Here is an 18,066-nt window from a genome sequence, read left to right as displayed (position 1 = left end):
TGTTAGTGCCGTAAATGTGTATAAACTGTCCATGACGTCATGATGAAAATCCAGTGTGAACTGAGTGTGTCCAGTACTTATGATCTGCTGAGCTGAGTGGAGCAGTAGAGCTTCATCAACCCTCACCATGAAGAACACACTCTCCTTATTACTGCTGCTCCTCACCTTCAGCAGTGAGTTCCTCAACCTCTAATTCAGACTTTATCTTCATGTAATAACAAAGTAATTAATAATACAATATTTCTCTTGTTTCAACAGGTGTGAAATGTCAAAGTATGGAATCATTAGAAAGTGCAGTTCAGGTAAAACCTGGAGAAACTCTGAGTCTCTCCTGTGGAGGATCTGGATTTAGATTTGAAAGCTGGAACATGCATTGGGTCAGACAAAAGGCTGGAAAAACCCTGGAATGGATTGGGGAAATCTTTTTTGATTCAAGCGGGAGCACATTTGCCAAATCTGTAGAGGGACATTTGGAAATCTCCAGAGAAAACTATAAGAACATGCTATAAATGAAGCTGAGTAGCGTAACTGAGCAGGACTCAGCTGGTTATTACTGCGTGAAAAGCACAGTGTGAGACAGCTGTACAAAAACTCTCCACACTGGGCACAATAAGGAACAGACTTGAAATGTGCTCTTCATTCAGTAGGAGGAATAGAACATTAAAAATAAAAGGAGGTATTATTCAAGTACACCTTCATGAGTTCATCTCTAAGTTGTAACTCTACATCCCAGTGACACTGTATTTTGAAGGAACTCTGTAGGTATTCTCCATTCTTTCAGAAACCTATCATTACTGACTACATTCATTCTACTGAACTGTCTACATACCTTCCACTGAAGCATTTATAAATATTCTACTGAAATATCAATGGTCTGCTACTGACAGTTTGTTGATTTTTCTGTTGCCTGTTTGTAGCAGAACATGTGTGGACTGTGTGGAGTTGACTCAGTCTGGATCTGTGGTTGTAAGCCCTGGTCAGTCCATGTCACTGACCTGTACAGTCTCCAGATATTCACTGACGGATGACAGCTACTGGACCCACTGGATACGGCAGTCTGCAGGAAAAGCTCTGGAGTGGATTGGACAGATAGGACGTCTTGGTACAAGGTCCTCTGATCTGTTACACGAGAAAAAAGAGTCCCTGTATTTGCTAATTCTGGCTCTGCAGAATTCACTGCAGAAACTGCACTATGTAACATCTGGAGGAAAATTGTAGGGGGAGCCCTGGTTAAAAAAAAAAATAAAAGAAATCTCATGTAGTGTGGCTTTAAATCTAAACCTCCACCAGGTGGCGATTTTGTGTTTCAAGATGGATGTGATAAAGTGATAAAATATCTTAGTAAATACATGAAGATATTCTTCAAAAATCCCTCCATGAGCTGATCACTATGTTTTAACAGAGGCCCCCTTCCTAGTTTATGCCTATCTTTCAGAATATATTGTAAACGTAATATAAACCCCTGATAAATCTGTTCTTTCAGCTCATGAACACCATTAGAATGATGGGAGATGGTGGTGTATATTGTGGTTGTCTTTATTCTAAATAAGTGTGTACAGTGAGCAGGTGAGTGAGGTCATCCCTCTGAAACTGTAACTATGCAAATCCTCCTCTTGTCTTTATTAAGGGACGCTCTACAGCTCTGAGAGATCTTCAGAACCTCAGCCACAAGCTCCACCATGTTCAGCACATTGCTAATACTGCTGGCTCTCACTAATCTCCCATGTACGTCTGAATTCTGGAGTAAGGAAGCACTCTAGGATGGACGTGTCATTCATATCTTTAATGATTCTCTTATTTCCACAGGTTTCCAGACTCAGACTCTCACTCAGTCTGAAGCTGTGGTCAAAAAACCTGGAGAGTCTCATAAACTGACCTGTACTGGTTCTGGATTCACCTTCAGTAGCTATTATATGAATTGGATCAGACAGGCTCCTGGGAAAGAACTGGAATGGATGGCATTTATACAGGCAGGAAGCTTTCACATCTACTATTCCCAGTCAGTCCAGGGAAGGTTCACAATCTCCAGATCAGACTCCAGCAGTCAGCTGTATTTACAGATGTCCAGTTTGAAGAGTGAAGACACTGCGGTGTATTACTGTGCAAGGCAAGACTCACAGTGGTAGAGAGCAGTGATAGCGCTGTAAAAAAACCCTCCCCATTCATCTCCAGAGGAAAGCTGCTGTGAGTCAGTCAGGGTTCAGAAAGTTTACATTTTTTTTTTATTTTGCTACATATTTACAGCAAATGACATTCATAAAAGTAATAATTTGTTTCTTTTTCATCTCCAGAGGAAAGCTGCTGGGAGTCAGTCAGGGTTCAGAACATTTAAGGTTTTTTTTTTTTTTTTTTACTACAGTATTATAGCAAGCAACATTTATAAAAATAATAATTATTTAGTTTCTCACTTACATGTATAAAATATACTCACATGAAGTGTCCGGAGTAAATCACACTGAGCTCTAAAGAGCAGGTTTCCTCAGATGGGGCAACTATAGAGAGTCTGTCCAAATACAACTAACCCATAAAAACATTATTTACCACAGACTTCTTGTTATTTTCAGCAGCTATTGACTGTTCTAAAATGGCTATAATTTATCCCAGCAAAGCATTCCTCACCATTCCTGAGCTATGAAACCACGTGACCTTACGTATCCCTCGAGATGGTCTGGAGATAGCTGGGAGCATGTCGCTTTCCGGAACTTCCTGGAGGACTGCAGCTGTGGGCCTTGTAGCACTGTAGCCACTGGTGTTCCTTTTCTCCCCATTTTCAGAGACACGACGACCCCTCCGTCAGAGCTAGTGGAGGTCTGAAGGTCTCTGTGGGAATTCTCTGTCATTGCTGATCTGCCTCCTTGTGAGCGACACGTCCATGCATGTCTCTCATGGGACTTTTTCCCAGAAGGTCATTCTGAGGTTGCGTGTGGTCATCTCCATCGCTGATCCTGGAGCTTTTGTCCTCACTTTAAGGGTCAGAGATCTGAGGTCTCCTTCATTCTTTGGGTGGCATTGAATTCTGCTGGAGTTAAACTATAGCTTTTCTTAAACTGTAGTTTTCTACTAGAGTTAAAATTAAAATAGAACTTCTGTTCTATCTGGACCACGCATGAGGGGCCCAAGACTGTTTAAGAGAGCCATGAGAGGCTGATGCCTTAGGGACACCTGCAGAGCTGGAGAGCTCTCTAACTACCCGATCTGAGAAGCATTGTCTGCTGGAAGCAGGAGAGAGACGTTCTTCAGAAAAACTTTGTCTTCTCCAAAAATTCTCAACAAGTGTGTAAAGAGTGCATTTCACAAAAAAGTTGTGTGAAAAGAGTGAGCGTCATTTGGCGACACTGGGTTTTTAACCAGAGTTTACAAAAACCGCCTTGAATACCTGATTGGTCCTCAGAGATTGAGGATTGGAGCATCTCTTGCTCCTGATTGGCTGTTTCCTGTACCTTGGCAGTGACATCACATAAAATGTATGACACCTGACAAACCTAAGACTTGAAGACGATCCCAGAAATCTGAATTATACTTTTCCAATATAAGAGATTGTGTTAACACAAGTATATTCAGACAAACCATGTTTTACATAATTCTTAACTGATTATCACACAGAGTATGTGGATACCTTGGTTCCTACATAAGTTCATATAAAAAGGTGATTCAAAACATATGTAAATGAATTCCACCCATTTTGATTTGTCTAAAAAGGGAATTCATTTCACACAGTGGTACACATAGGCAACTTGTTCATCAGGTAAAATAAAAAAAAAATAAGGAATGTGTGATTCTTTTGTTTAACAGACTTTCAAAATGTGTGAGAAGACAGTTTTAATCAAGGTGGAGCCTGTGTGTCTCTTTGCATTCTGAAAGACTCTTCTCTTGATCCTGTGTCGTAAACTGTCCTGAAAAGGGCCTGTAGTATCAGTTTTATGACCCTCTCTGGGTAATCTCACACTCCATCTGGTTTGTGTGGCTTGGAGGTGTCTCTGAAAATGGACAAATATCTTTCTGCATATGAAGATAACTTTGGCAAATTAAGTCCCCAAAAAGTATAATATATTTTATAAAAAATTAATAATCTGCCGTCTGCTCATCTCCACTACAACAAACACACACACATACACAGAGACCACAAAGAGAGAGAGAGAGAGAGAGAGAGAGAGAGAGAGAGAGAGATACATTATAATCCAGCAATATACGTCACTCTAGAAATTCCTAATATTGTCTTATTAGTGTTTTTGTTAATGTACCTCTATGTTTCTGAACTCATCTGTGATCTATGTAATGATTAATATAATGTAATATCTGAGCACATTACAATTTATGATCCTTTTCTTAACTATTAACCTGCTGATTTCTTTTTAATAACTACTTTCACAGAGCGTTGGTGTCCTGCATGTGTTCTATTGGAATGGGATGGTTGTTGAAACTGAGAGTGTGACACAACCTGACAACCTCGAATATCCTTCACCAGCCGCCACTGGGCTATTACCATAATATTTCCAACACCACTTGGCCCCGATCATGTGGAATCAAACCAGCGATAGAGCCTCTTATCAATTCATCAGAACTCTATCTGAGACCTAGTTTACCAGACACTCCTCCACAGAGCAGCAGATTTACATGAAGTGAAGCTCTGTGCAAATCCTCTCATTTATTTTAAGTGTGTTGAGGTGTGGAGCAATAGTTTGCTCTTGGTTCACTTTACACTCACCATGTTTCCTACTTGTTTACTGCTCTTTCTATTATCAGCTGTGTCCTGTGAGTGTTTATGGGAAGTTTTGAAACTTTTGTTCATTAGAGGTGTGCTTCTTCTAAATGTAACAATAATCTTTATGTTCCACAGGTGTGGACTGTGTGCAGTTGACTCAGTCTGGATCTGTGGTTGTAAGCCCTGGTCAGTCCATGTCACTGACCTGTACAATCTCTGGATATTCACTGACGGATAGCAGCTACTGTACAAACTGGATACGACAGCCTGCAGGAAAAGCTCTGGAGTGGATTGGAGTGATATGTGGTGATGGTGGCACTGCCTACAGTGAGAAACTGAAAAGCCGGTTTCAAGTTACTAGGGACACATCCAGAAGCACAGTGTCCTTAAGTGGCCAAAATCTACAGACTGGAGACACAGCTGTGTATTACTGCGCTGGTGAACGCCACAGTGACACACATCAACACAAACCCTGTACAAAAACATCCTCTCTGGGAAAGTCTAATGAAGACATATCAGACTCCCCATACCACATACAGCCAGTAGAGGGCAACCATCACTATTATATACAGTTGTGTTAGGTGTCCTTAGCATTCATACTATGAAGCTGTAGAGCTGTGCTCCTTGCAGTGAAGGAGTGACATTTCTGATCCAGAACTAATCACACAATATCAGTATCAGACCTCAGTAACACAACTGTGTAAGAAATCAAATACTGGCAGCAATGTTCCAATACTGTATAGCCTTCCCAGGAGAACAGATTCACTGTGGAGATTATAGAAACTGTGTATGTGCATTTGAACAGCACTGTTAGTGAGGAGAGCATCTTAAAGAAGCTGAATTCACTGCATGGTCTCTACAAACTGTTGCAGAAACTAAGAGTCTTAGAAACTGCTTAAATCACCTGCTTCTCAAAGTCCAAACGAACCCAAACACACTGGAAAATACTGAAATCTGGGCTCTGTTTAATCCAGTTCTCTGTTTCTTTTCTTAATTCTTCACAGCACAACTTTCTTTCAGACCCATAGCACTGAGATGTCCTTTGACAGTGAAAGGATGGCTGTAGTGTAAGGCTTTCCCAGAGGAGAACAGTCTGTTAGTGCAGTAAATGTGTATAAACTGTCCATGACGTCATGATGCAAATCCAGTGTGAACTGAGTGTGTCCAGTACTTATGGTCTGCTGAGCTGAGTGGAGCAGTAGAGTCTCACCAAGCCTCACCATGAAGAACACACTCTCCTTATTACTGCTGCTCCTCACCTTCAGCAGTGAGTTCCTCAACCTTTGATTCAGACTTTATATTCATGTAATTACAATGTAATTAATAATACAATATTTCACTTGTTTCAACAGGTGTGAAATGTCAAAGTATGGAATCATTAGAAAGTTCAGTTCAGGTAAAACCTGGAGAAACCTGGAGAGTCTCTCCTGTAGAGGATCTGATTTTATTTTTGGAGGCTATGGCATGCACTGGATGAGACAGAAGTCTGGAAAACCACTGCAATGGATGGGATATGGTGGAACATATGCATCATCTCTTCAAGGACGAACTGAAATCACCTATGATAATTTCAAAAGCATGGTGCATCTGAAACTGTCCAGAGTGACAGTAGAGGACTCAGCTGTGTATTACTGTGTGTGAGAGTCACTGTGATAAATATCAGTGGAAACACTGTACAAAAACCTGCAGGTGGTAAAAAGATGGTAAAGACCCACCACAGGGGGCAGTAGAGGATAAGAAATGAACAGCAAGATGAGCAGGGGCAGAGTCTCTCCTGTAAATGATCTGGAGTCACTTTTAGCAGCTCTCACAAATATTGGATCAGACAGAAGGCTGGAGAACCATTGGATTGGATGAGACTTATCTGTTATGAAGCCAGACAAACAATATTTGCCGAACCTTTGGAGGGCCTTTTTGAAATCACCAGAGACAACTCCAACAGCAGTTTAGCAGGTGGAAGAATTTCAACAAGGGGGATCTACAAATATAAAAATAATCTGTATTAGACACCAAACATGTAGTGTTAAAGTAGGATATCGGCTCAGCCGACGAGTTTAAACATTCAGTTTTGTTCATTTAAGGGAAGAGTAATGGGTTGCTTGAGAAAAACAAAATAATGTGTCAAAGACTTTTAAACAACTGGTTTTTATCTGAACCTGGGGCTGTTACAATAACAATTTAAACATGATCCCGCACAGACCTTGTGGGATCTATACAGTGGAGAGAGCTTCTTATCATCAGCTCCTCATTTAACCCCTTGGACAGTTAAGGACCTCCTTTTACCCGCCCCTCCTCCACAGAGTAACAGATTTACATGAAGTCATACTCTATGCAAATGTCCACATTTATTTAAAGTGTGTTGATATGAAGAGCAACATTTTGTTGTTGGTGCGCTTTAACACTCACCATGTTCCCTACTTGTCTGTTCCTCTTTCTATTAGCAGCTGTGTCCTGTGAGTGTTTATGAGGAGATATAGATCTCAATCTTTTGTTTATCATATGAGAGTTTCTTCAAAATTTTACATTGACATTCATGTTCAACAGGTGTGGACTGTGTGGAGTTGACTCAGTCTGGATCTGTGGTTGTAAGCCCTGGTCAGTCCATGTCACTGACCTGTACAGTCTCTGGATATTCACTGACTGATCGCAGCTACTGTACACACTGGGTACGGCAGCCTGCAGGAAAAACTCTGGAGTGGATTGGATGTATTTGTGGTTGGGGAAGCACTTACTTTAGTGACAAACTTAAAAGCAGGTTTTCAGCTTCCAGAGACACGTCCAGGAACACAGTGACCTTAAGTGGCCAGAGTCTACAGACTGGAGACACAGCTGTGTATTACTGCGCTCGTGAAACACACGCACAGTGAAACACATCAACACAAACCCTGTACAAAAACCTCCTCTTCGGGATAAACTAATAAAAATATGTAAAACACTCAGAACCACATACAGCCAGTAGAGGGTAGTCTTCACTATCAAATCCAGCTTTATCTGTGCAGCAACTGTGCTGTTGAACTGTATCAATGCATAATAATTGTTATTAGTTGGAGTGGTGTTTCTGATGCAGAACTAATCATTGAACATTTGTACCTCATTACACTCTCGTGATATCCATCAAATCCTCACAGCAGTGTTCCAACACCTAGAGGAAAACATTCTTAGAAGATCAGGTTTATACAAACTGTGTGAGTTCACTGCTGGGTCTCTACAAACTGCTGCACATGCAGTGTATCATTATTCAATATCCAGCAGGGGCAATAGAAATTCACTCATTCAGTCGTTCAGCTTCTTAACTGCTTCACTCTGATCAGGGTCATGGTGGGTGCGAATCTATGGACAATATGACCTCACAAATGAGGGCCTGTAGTGGACAACATACCTTAATATAAGCATAATATCAGACAGATCAATATTAAACAAGTCCACCCCTGCCTTCATCACATTATCCATTTCTTTTGTTTTGCATTGTTTTTTTATTTTAAAAACCTCCAAATCTCAGTCTTAGAAGTCAGACAAATTACATGCTTCTCAAACTCAAAAAGTTAATCCCAAACACACTGAATAATGCTGAGTTGTGGACAAAGGTTTGTCCAGTTCACTGTTCCTTTTCTTCGTCCATTGTCAGAGTCTTTACATTTTCTTCACTGTTTATAAGTTGTCCTTTGACAGTGAAAGGAAGGCTGTAGTGTAAAGCTTTCCCAGAGGAGCACAGTCTGTTAGTGCAGTAAATGTGTATAAACTGTCCGTGACGTCATGATGCAAATCCAGTGTGAACTGAGTGTGCCCAGTACTTATGGTCTGCTGAGCTGAGTGGAGCAGTAGAGTCTCATCAACCCTCACCATGAAGAACACACTCTCCTTATTACTCCTGCTCCTCACCTTCAGCAGTGAGATCCTCAACCTTTGATTCAGACTTTATCTTCATGTAATTACAATGTAATTAATAACACAATATTTCACTTGTTTCAACAGGTGTGAAATGTCAAAGTATGGAATCATTAGAAAGTGCAGTTCATTTAAAACCTGAAGAAACTCTGAGTCTCTCCTGTAGAGGATCTGGATTTAGGATTGGAAGCTGGAACATGCATTGGGTCAGACAAAAGACTGGAAAAACCCTGGGATGGATTGGGGAAATCTTTTTTGATTCAAGCGGGAGCACATTTGCCAAATCTGTAGAGGGACGTTTGGAAATTTCCAGAGAAAACTGTAAGAACATGCTGTACATGAAGCTGAGTAGCGTAACTGAGCAGGATTGTAATGGATTGCATTTATTAGCACAGGGAGCAGCCCAATGTACTATTCCCAGTCAGTCCAGGGAAGGTTCACAATCTCCAGATCAGACTCCAGCAGTCAGCTGTATTTACAGATGTCCAGTCTGAAGAGTGAAGACACTGCGGTGTATTACTGCACTAGATACACACAGTGGTAGAGAGCAGTGAGAGCGCTGTACAAAAACCCCTCCCCATTCATCTCCAGAGGAAAGCTGGTGGGTGTCAGACAGGGTTCAGAGGATATAGCTTTGTTTGCCACTACAAACATGTACTAAATTGATTATTTATTATTTTTACATTTTCATCTATAGCCTCCCCCACCCCCAAATGATATCACATCAATAATGTATCACTGCCTTCAACAAGGCCACAGTGAAACAAATCAACAGAAACACTGCCTCTCTGGAACCCATCCTTGTGATCCTTGTGTGCCACTGATTTCATGACTCTATGGTTCTGATGCATCTCATGGATTGAGCTTGTAACTCACTCAGTCATGTTTAACAGTGGAAGCCTCTTCAAAAGAGTATCAGTGGCACTGTGCTTTTTGCCCCAATTCTTGTTTCTCTGAGCTAATTCTCCAAATGTATTTCTAATAGCATTTACCATGTACCAATCTGGATGTTGAATATATTAAAGAAAGGTCTCTACAGCACAGAGAGAGCTCAACCAGCTCAGCTCAGCAGCCTTGTATCTACATGCTATCATCAGTGTTAAATAAAATAGATGTGGTGTTAATGTAGGAAATCATTTCAGCCGACATGTTTAAAGGTTCAGTTAAGTTCATATGTGGGAACAGTAGTGTCTCCTTATGGTTGAAATTAGAGAAACAACAACAACAAACAAATATATAGGTTTCTGTATAAACTCTAAATTTTGTACAGAAACATGAATGAATTAATCACTTTGTGTAAATCTGTTGCTCTGTGGAGGAATGTCTGGTAAAAGGAGGTTGTAGATGCTCATTGTACAAGGGAATAAGTGAACTGATGATAAGAGGCTCTATTCCTTATTTGGTCCCACAAGGTCATTTAACCTCTAGCACAATTTGAACCTGAGACTTCCTTTAACCAGACACTCCTCCACAGAGCAGCAGATTTACATGAAGTGATTTTCTATGCAAATTTTACTATTTATTTTAGTTGTATTGAGGTGTGGAGCAATAGTTTGCTCTTGGTGCACTTTACTCTCACCATGTTCTCTACTTGTTTACTGCTCTTTCTATTAGCAGCTGTGTCCTGTGAGTGTTTATGAGAAGAATTAAAACTTTTGTTCATAAGAGATATGTTTCTTATAACTGTAACAACAACCTTTATGTTCCACAGGTGTGGACTGTGTGGAGTTGACTCAGTCTGGATCTGTGGTTGTAAGCCTTGGTCAGTCCATGTCACTGACCTGTAAAGTTTCTGGATATTCACTGACTGATGGCAACTACTGTACACACTGGATACGGCAGCCTGCAGGAAAAGCTCTGGAGTGGATTGGAGTGATTTGTTCTGGTGGTGGCACTGACTACAGCAGTGCATTGAAAAGCAGGTTTGAAATTACCAGGGACACATCCAGCAGCACACTCACCTTAAAGGGACGGGATCTACAGACTGGAGACACAGCTGTGTATTACTACGCTCGTAAACCACAGTGAAACACATCAACACAAACCCTGTACAAAAACATCCTCCTGTAAGTGGGGGATCCACAAATACAGCTTTGCTCTGCCACCAGAGGGAGGTACAGCACAGTCTCAATGGCAGTTTGCTCCACATGTTCTAAGCTCTGCTGAACAAGGGCCAAACCCAGCACCTCTCTTGTGCCTCACCTCATTAACCCTTACATTTCCCCTATGATTTACATTAACACTTCATTACCAGAGACCAATCCAACAACATGGTGTGTATGAAGCTGAAAGGTTTGGCTGCACAGGACTCAGCTGTTTATTACTGTGCAGCAAAATACAGTGACACAACCAAGAGAGACACCTGAACCCCTCAGAACAATGGTTACAATTAGAGATCGGCGGATCGGTCCAAATATCGATAATATTGATACCAACGCTGGTATAGATATTGAGCAATACTCGTATAAAAACATCAATACTCAAGTTTTTTTTCTATCTCCCGCACTGACTGCTGCGCACATGGATTCATCAAAGTCTACTCTCTGTCTGTAAGAGTAGAGAGCAGCGCACCCTCCGCCCTCTTGTCTTTTGTTGTTGCACTGTCACGTGGCTCAGCAGCGCCAGCCAAACAGCCAATCAGGTAGAGGCTAGGCCTGGCCCACCCACTCAGCGCTCTCCTTGAGTCGTCACGTCACAGTACGGAGAGAGACACCACCACAGCATTGAAATGTCTGAGAGGAAGATAATTAATTAGCTTTAAGTTATATTTTTTAATTAGCATTACGTTATATATTTTTTACACTCTTTATTTAAGAAAAATGTAGAGAAGTGCACTAAATGAAGAAATTCCTTATTTTTTTTAATTATTTTATTGTACAGTGGTTTGTCAGTCCTCCACCTCAGGAGATTGTGTTTGAAGTTGTGTTGAGTGATATTTCTTTACACTCTGTTTATTTAAGAAAAAACATAATTGCACAGAAGGGAAGAAAATTCCTTATTTTTTATTGTTTTTCCTAAGAACAATTATATTTGAAAAAAGAATCAAAGAAAGAAAGACCTAGAAAAGAAGTCTAGTGAGGAGAGAATTTTTATTTTATTTTTTTATTGTGGTTTCTCCTTTTCTACCTCAAAAAAGATTTATTTTCCTAGTGTTATAGCAAACTTTGTTTTGTTACTGTTCCATTGTTTCTAAACAAAAATGTTGATTGTGATAATAAAGTATTTTGTTATCACGTAAAATGTTTGGTGAAATTCTATCCTAGGTCTTTTGGATCCTTTGGATCTATGAAGCTTAATTATTACAAATATCGGTATTGGTATCGGCGATACTGGCCCTGCATTTACTTGGTATCAAATCAATACCGAAATTCCTGGTATTGTCTACCTCTAGTTACAATAACGGAACATGTCTTAAGTGTCCACTTCAATCAGTAGGGGGTGATAGAATATTAAAATGTATTGAGATATTCCCCTCATGATTCGATCTCTAAGTTGTAATTCAGGATCCCTGCCTAGTTTACACCTATCTTTCAGAATCTACTGTAAAGTTAATATAAACCCCTGCTGAGGTCTCACATGTGTAATTCTGACAAACCAAGAAGGTGAAAGTAATTGATCAAAGACACATAAAAACTGTGCATAACTCACCTTCAATGGGGCTCAACACATTTGGAGGAGAATACTAACTGATAAATCTGTTCTTTCAGCTCATGAACACCATTAGAATGATGGAAGATGGTGGTGTATAGAGTGGTTGTCTTTATCCTAAATAAGTGTGTACAGTGATCAGGTGAGTGAGGTTATCCCTCTGAAACTGTAACTATGCAAATCCTCCTCTTGTCTTTATTAAGGGATGCTAAACAGCTCTGAGAGATCTTCAGAACCTCAGCCACAAGCTCCACCATGTTCAGCACATTGCTAACACTGCTGGCTCTCACTAATCTCCCATGTACGTCTGAATTCTGGAGTAAGGAAGCGCTCTAGGATGGACGTGTCATTCATATCTTTAATGATTCTCTTATTTCCACAGGTTTCCAGAGTCAGACTCTCACTCAGTCTGAAGCTGTGGTCAAAAAACCTGGAGAGTCTCATAAACTGACCTGTACTGGTTCTGGATTCACCTTCAGCAGTTATCGAATGGCCTGGATCAGACAGGCTCCTGGGAAAGGACTGGAATGGATTGCGTATATTAGCACAGCAAGCACTCCAATCTACTATTCCCAGTCAGTCCAGGGAAGGTTCACAATCTCCAGATCAGACTCCAGCAGTCAGCTGTATTTACAGATGTCCAGTCTGAAGAGTGAAGACACTGCGGTGTATTACTGCGCTAGATACACACAGTGGTAGAGAGCAGTGAGAGCGCTGTACAAAAACCCCTCCCCATTCATCTTCAGAGGAAAGCTGCTGTGAGTCAGTCAGAGTTCCCTGAATGTAAATTTGACACTTTTTGCCATAAAAACTGCACCAAAATACATGTATTAATATAACTATTTCTTATTTTTGCATTTTTTTTTATAAAGTGTAGCTCACATAACGTGAAACACCATTCCAGTCCTGGAATGAACCACTTTTACTCCAAAGAACAGGTCCCCTCCAATGGTATCTCCTCCACCGTATATTACTGTGATCGATAAGGACACAGTGAAACACATCAACAAAAACATTTTACTCAACAGCCTCTTGCTTGTTTGATACAGGTCCCTGTAGTTATGACTTACTCATAATTTTTAGGAGGTTTCATGTTTTCATGGTTCATCACATGGACTGAGCTGGTATCTCACTCACTCATGTTTAGCAGGTGGAAGACTTTCCACAAAGGACATCAATATCATCTGTATTAGGTACAGTACACGTGGGATTAATGTAGGATACCAGTTCAGCCCGCATGTTTTTGGATGCGTTTATATGTGGGAGCAGTCGTGTCCCCCCTGTGTTTTGCAAGAGAAATATGTGACAGTTCTTTAAAAAATTATAATAAAGCTTTTACCTCAATCTGGAGCAGTTACCATAATAATTTACCCATCACTAGGTACAGACTTTGTGAGATCTACCAGGGGAGTGAGCCTTTTATCATCAGTTCCTCACTTAATCTCTTTTACAACTTTTATCTAGAGCCTTCTTTAAGAAGACACTCCTCCACAGAGCAACATTTACATGAACTGAGGCTCTACACAAATCTTCCCACTTATTTTAAGTGTGTTGAGGTGTGGAGCGATAGTTTGCACTTGGTGCAATTTACACTCACTATGTTCCCTACTTGTTTACTGCTCTTTCTGTTAGCAGCTGTGTCATGTGAGTGTTTATGAGAAGATTTGAATATTTTGTTCATAAGAGATGTCTTTCTTTTGAATGTAACAATAATCTTTATGTTCTACAGGTGTGGACTGTGTGTAATTGACTCAGCCTGGATCCATGGTCATTAGCCCTGGTCAGTCCATGTAACTGACCTGTGAAGTTTCTGGATATTCACTGACTAGCACCTACTGTACACACTGGGTACGGCAGCCTGCAGGAAAAGCTCTGGAGTGGATTGGGAGGATTTGTTATGATGGTAGCACAGTCTTAATGTTAGAGCAAACTTTGTTTGGTTACTGTTCCATTGTTTCTAAACAAAAATGTTGATTGTGATAATAAAGTATTTTGTTATCACGTACAATGTTTGGTGAAATTCTGTCCTAGGTCTTTTGGATCCTTTGGATCTATGAAGCTTAAATATTACAAAGTATCAGTATCGGTATCGGCAATACTGGCCCTGCATTTACTTGGTCTCAAATTGATACCGAAATTCCTGGTATTGCCCACCTCTAGTTACAATAAGGGAACATGTCTTAAATGTCCACTTCAACCAGTAGGGGGTGACATTAACTCTACATCAGTGTAGGTTCTCTACATCTCTCCTTCTGCTGCTGCTGGCTGCTGTGAGCTGTGAGTGTTTTTAGATTCACCCTAAAGTGACCTGTATGTTCTTTATTGTTATCTTAATGTCCTTTGTTCCACAGGTATGGACTGTGTGGAGTTGACTCAGCCTGGATAAATGACAATCTGGTGAGAGGAAGCCATTCATTTTTACTTATAATATCTCAGTGTAGATTTGGTGACTTTGCTGAGTCAAAGTTTCAGAGCGAGTTTAGCACTGGACACAGAAGCTTTAATAAAACAAACGCTACACAGCAGCTCATGGCTCAAACATGGAAACAGGAGCTGTGTGTGTGTGTGTGTGTGTGTATGTATGGGAAGCTGTTCAAGAAATAATTATTATGTACTTTGTACATATATATTGGGTTATGGAGAAACAACTTGGTTTAATGGCACATACACTGGTTTTAAACGGTTGGTTTGTGGGTATATATATCGGATTACCAGTACATACATTGGTTTTCCAGCGTATATATTGGTTTGTGCATATCGGTTTGTGAGCATATATCGGTTTATGGACATATATATTTGTTTGTTTATATCGGTTTGTGGACATATATATTGGTTTGTGTATATCGTTTTTTTTTTATTATTTTTATTTTATTTTTTATTTTTATTTTATTTTATTATTTTATTTTTATTATTATCGTTACACTTATATAGCGCCTTTCTAGACACCCAAGGACGCTTTACAATCTACACTGCTCAGAACGCTCAATTCACACACACACTGGCGAGAAGCGGCAGCCAAACGCGCACAGCGTACTCTCAACCAGAAACGACCGTCCACCTGGAGGACTGCATCGGGCACTAGGGTTTAACCCAGGACAGAGCGCCAATCCATATCTGGGCTCACACATACAGACATTCATTCACACACCAGGACAGTTATTAGAGAAGCCAATTCACCTACCCTCCATGTTTTTGGACTGTGGGAGGAAACCGGAGCCCCCGGAGGAAACCCACGCAGACACGGGGAGAACATGGAAACTCCACCCAGATGGGACTTGAACCCAAGATCCCAGCGCTGGGAGGCGAACGTGCTTACCACTAAGCCACCGTGCCGCCGTTTGTGGGCATATATCGATTGGTGGGTGTATATATTGGTTTGTGGGCATGTATATCGGTTTGTGGGCATATATCGATTGGTGGGTGCATATATTGGTTTGTGGACATGTATATTGGTTTGTGTATATCGGTTTGTGGGCATATATTGATTGGTGGGTGTATATATTGGTTTGTGGGCATGTATATTGGTTTGTGTATATCGGTTTGTGGATATCGGTTTGTGGGAGCATATATTGGTTTGTTTATACCGGTTTGTGGGCATATATATTGGATTCTGTGCTGCATGGTAGAAATTTGCCGCTCAGTGCTGTTCAGTGAGTAGCCTGTTTTGATTGTGCTGCGCGGTTTTAATGAACCTCAGTTTGGACAAACTTTTGACATATTCCAAATAAAACCGAGTGGCCCGGTGACCGAGCTCCGCGATTATAAATACTAAATAAAGGTCATAATAAAGATAATAAAGCTCAGACTAACCGATTGGATTACGTTCTACAACAATGTGTTTTCTACGATGCTGGACTTAGCTCCTGATTCGCAGATTCAGATTCAGTGAGCCGCGGTGAACGAAAAGGACTGTTCGATGTGTACATAATGCTGCGCACATTGCTTTTAACGCTTCATGGACTAATGAACAGCGCTAAATACAGGAAGTAACAAACTGTTTACCCTCACAACACACAAAACAAGACATAAACATGTACGAAATATTTTCTTTGTTCCTTTACTCAATCGACAATTATTTTGTTTATTTAATACTAAAGGTATCTGCAGTTTAAACTACTTTAAATAATTTTTATACATTATAAAATAATATGGCATATTAAAATTTCAAATTGATTAATTTTCATTCATTTATTTTAAATGTACCAGTGAAAATAAAACAAAAAAAGTAGGTATTTTAAACACATATTTAAATATGGCATATTGAGCAATTATATACAAAAAAAAAATAATAATAATAATAAATGTGAGGCTGACTTTCTGGAGGGACTGTGAAGTTCTTAATCACTTTGGGCCAGCACAACTTTCACATCCTAGGACAATTTCCTCCTGTAAGGAAAACATGGATTTATCCTGGCCCGACCGAAATGATTTCATACTTTAAAACTTTAAAATTCCCTCCAGAATCTCAGTTTCACATTCATTTTGTTTTTTTTTGGTGCACAAAACACATTGCTTAATATGCAATGTTTCCAGATTAAAATTAAAGTATCATATAAACAAACCAAACGCCGATTGAGTAAAGGAACAAAGAAATGTTTTCGTACATGTTTTTGGCTTGTTTTGTGTGTTGTGAGGGTAAACTTTTTGTTACTTCCTGTATTTAGCGTTGTTCATTAGTCCATGAAGCGCGAAAAGCAATGTGCGCAGCATTATGTACACATCGAACAGTCCCTTTCGTTCACTGCGGCTCACTGAATCTGGATCTGCGAATCAGGAGCTAAGTTCAGCGTCATAGAAAACACATTGTTGTAGAACGTAATCCAATCGGCTAGTCTGAGCTTTATTATCTTTATTATGACCTTTATTTAGTATTTATAAGGTTAGGTTCGCGGCACGTTCTGGAACGCTACAGAGCTGAGAGAATAGAGAGTGACAGTAGGAACAAGGAGGTGCTCATTATATTCTGATGGGACGGTGTACATAGACATGCCTCTGCCCTGTAGTGGTCACCCTTTCACAGACGCCCTGGCACAGGACTGAACATATCTGGTCTTATATTTAAATATTAAAATAACAGCAAATATTAAAATAACAACAATGCTTGATAAGCAGTGATTAGAACACTGAGAAACTAAAGCAGAGCCCAGGATCAGTCGATTAGGCTCTGCCTCACACATTTAGGAATGTGGCCCAGACCATAATGGTTGTGATTGGCTGTAATGCAACAACAGAACTCAGGAAACTAATCATATTTCATTAATTTAAAAATAATACAGCATACAATACCGGTCCAGTTATGTTCTGACATTCCCCGTGCACCACTTACCGCTTCGAAAATATATTTGCTGTTAGTTTTTATAAAAACTCATATAAACACCTCTGTTGTACACGCACTTGTTATTTTCCAATCCCACCCACTTTCTTTGGTTTCCCTCAGTCACATGATAACACCAGTCTGGAAGATTGAAGATCAACATCTGAGACGAGTAATGTGATACCAACCACCACATCTTTTCAAACACGGTGCTGCTGAACAGCTCACAATGCTTGGAGGAGGACACTAAGTACCCAGTTGTTATTTTACCTAATGGACTCCTGCATCACCAGCACTGTTCTGTGTGATAGGGGAGAGGGAGGTCTGTCTTAGTAAATTCAAGAGAGCAAAGCCAGTTATGATTTCACGGACAACTGATCTGAAATTTTATGCAAATGCCAGGCCTGGAGCTGCATATTTAAGCAGGTGGAGGTGAAGAACAACAGCTTCTAGTCGTTCACCATGTTCTCTACATCTCTCCTTCTGCTGCTGCTGGCTGCTGTGAGCTGTGAGTGTT

The sequence above is a fragment of the Hoplias malabaricus genome, chromosome 13 (genome assembly GCF_029633855.1).
Source record: "Hoplias malabaricus isolate fHopMal1 chromosome 13, fHopMal1.hap1, whole genome shotgun sequence".
Lineage (NCBI taxonomy): Eukaryota > Metazoa > Chordata > Actinopteri > Characiformes > Erythrinidae > Hoplias > Hoplias malabaricus.
Note: the sequence above shows the minus strand (reverse complement) of the source record.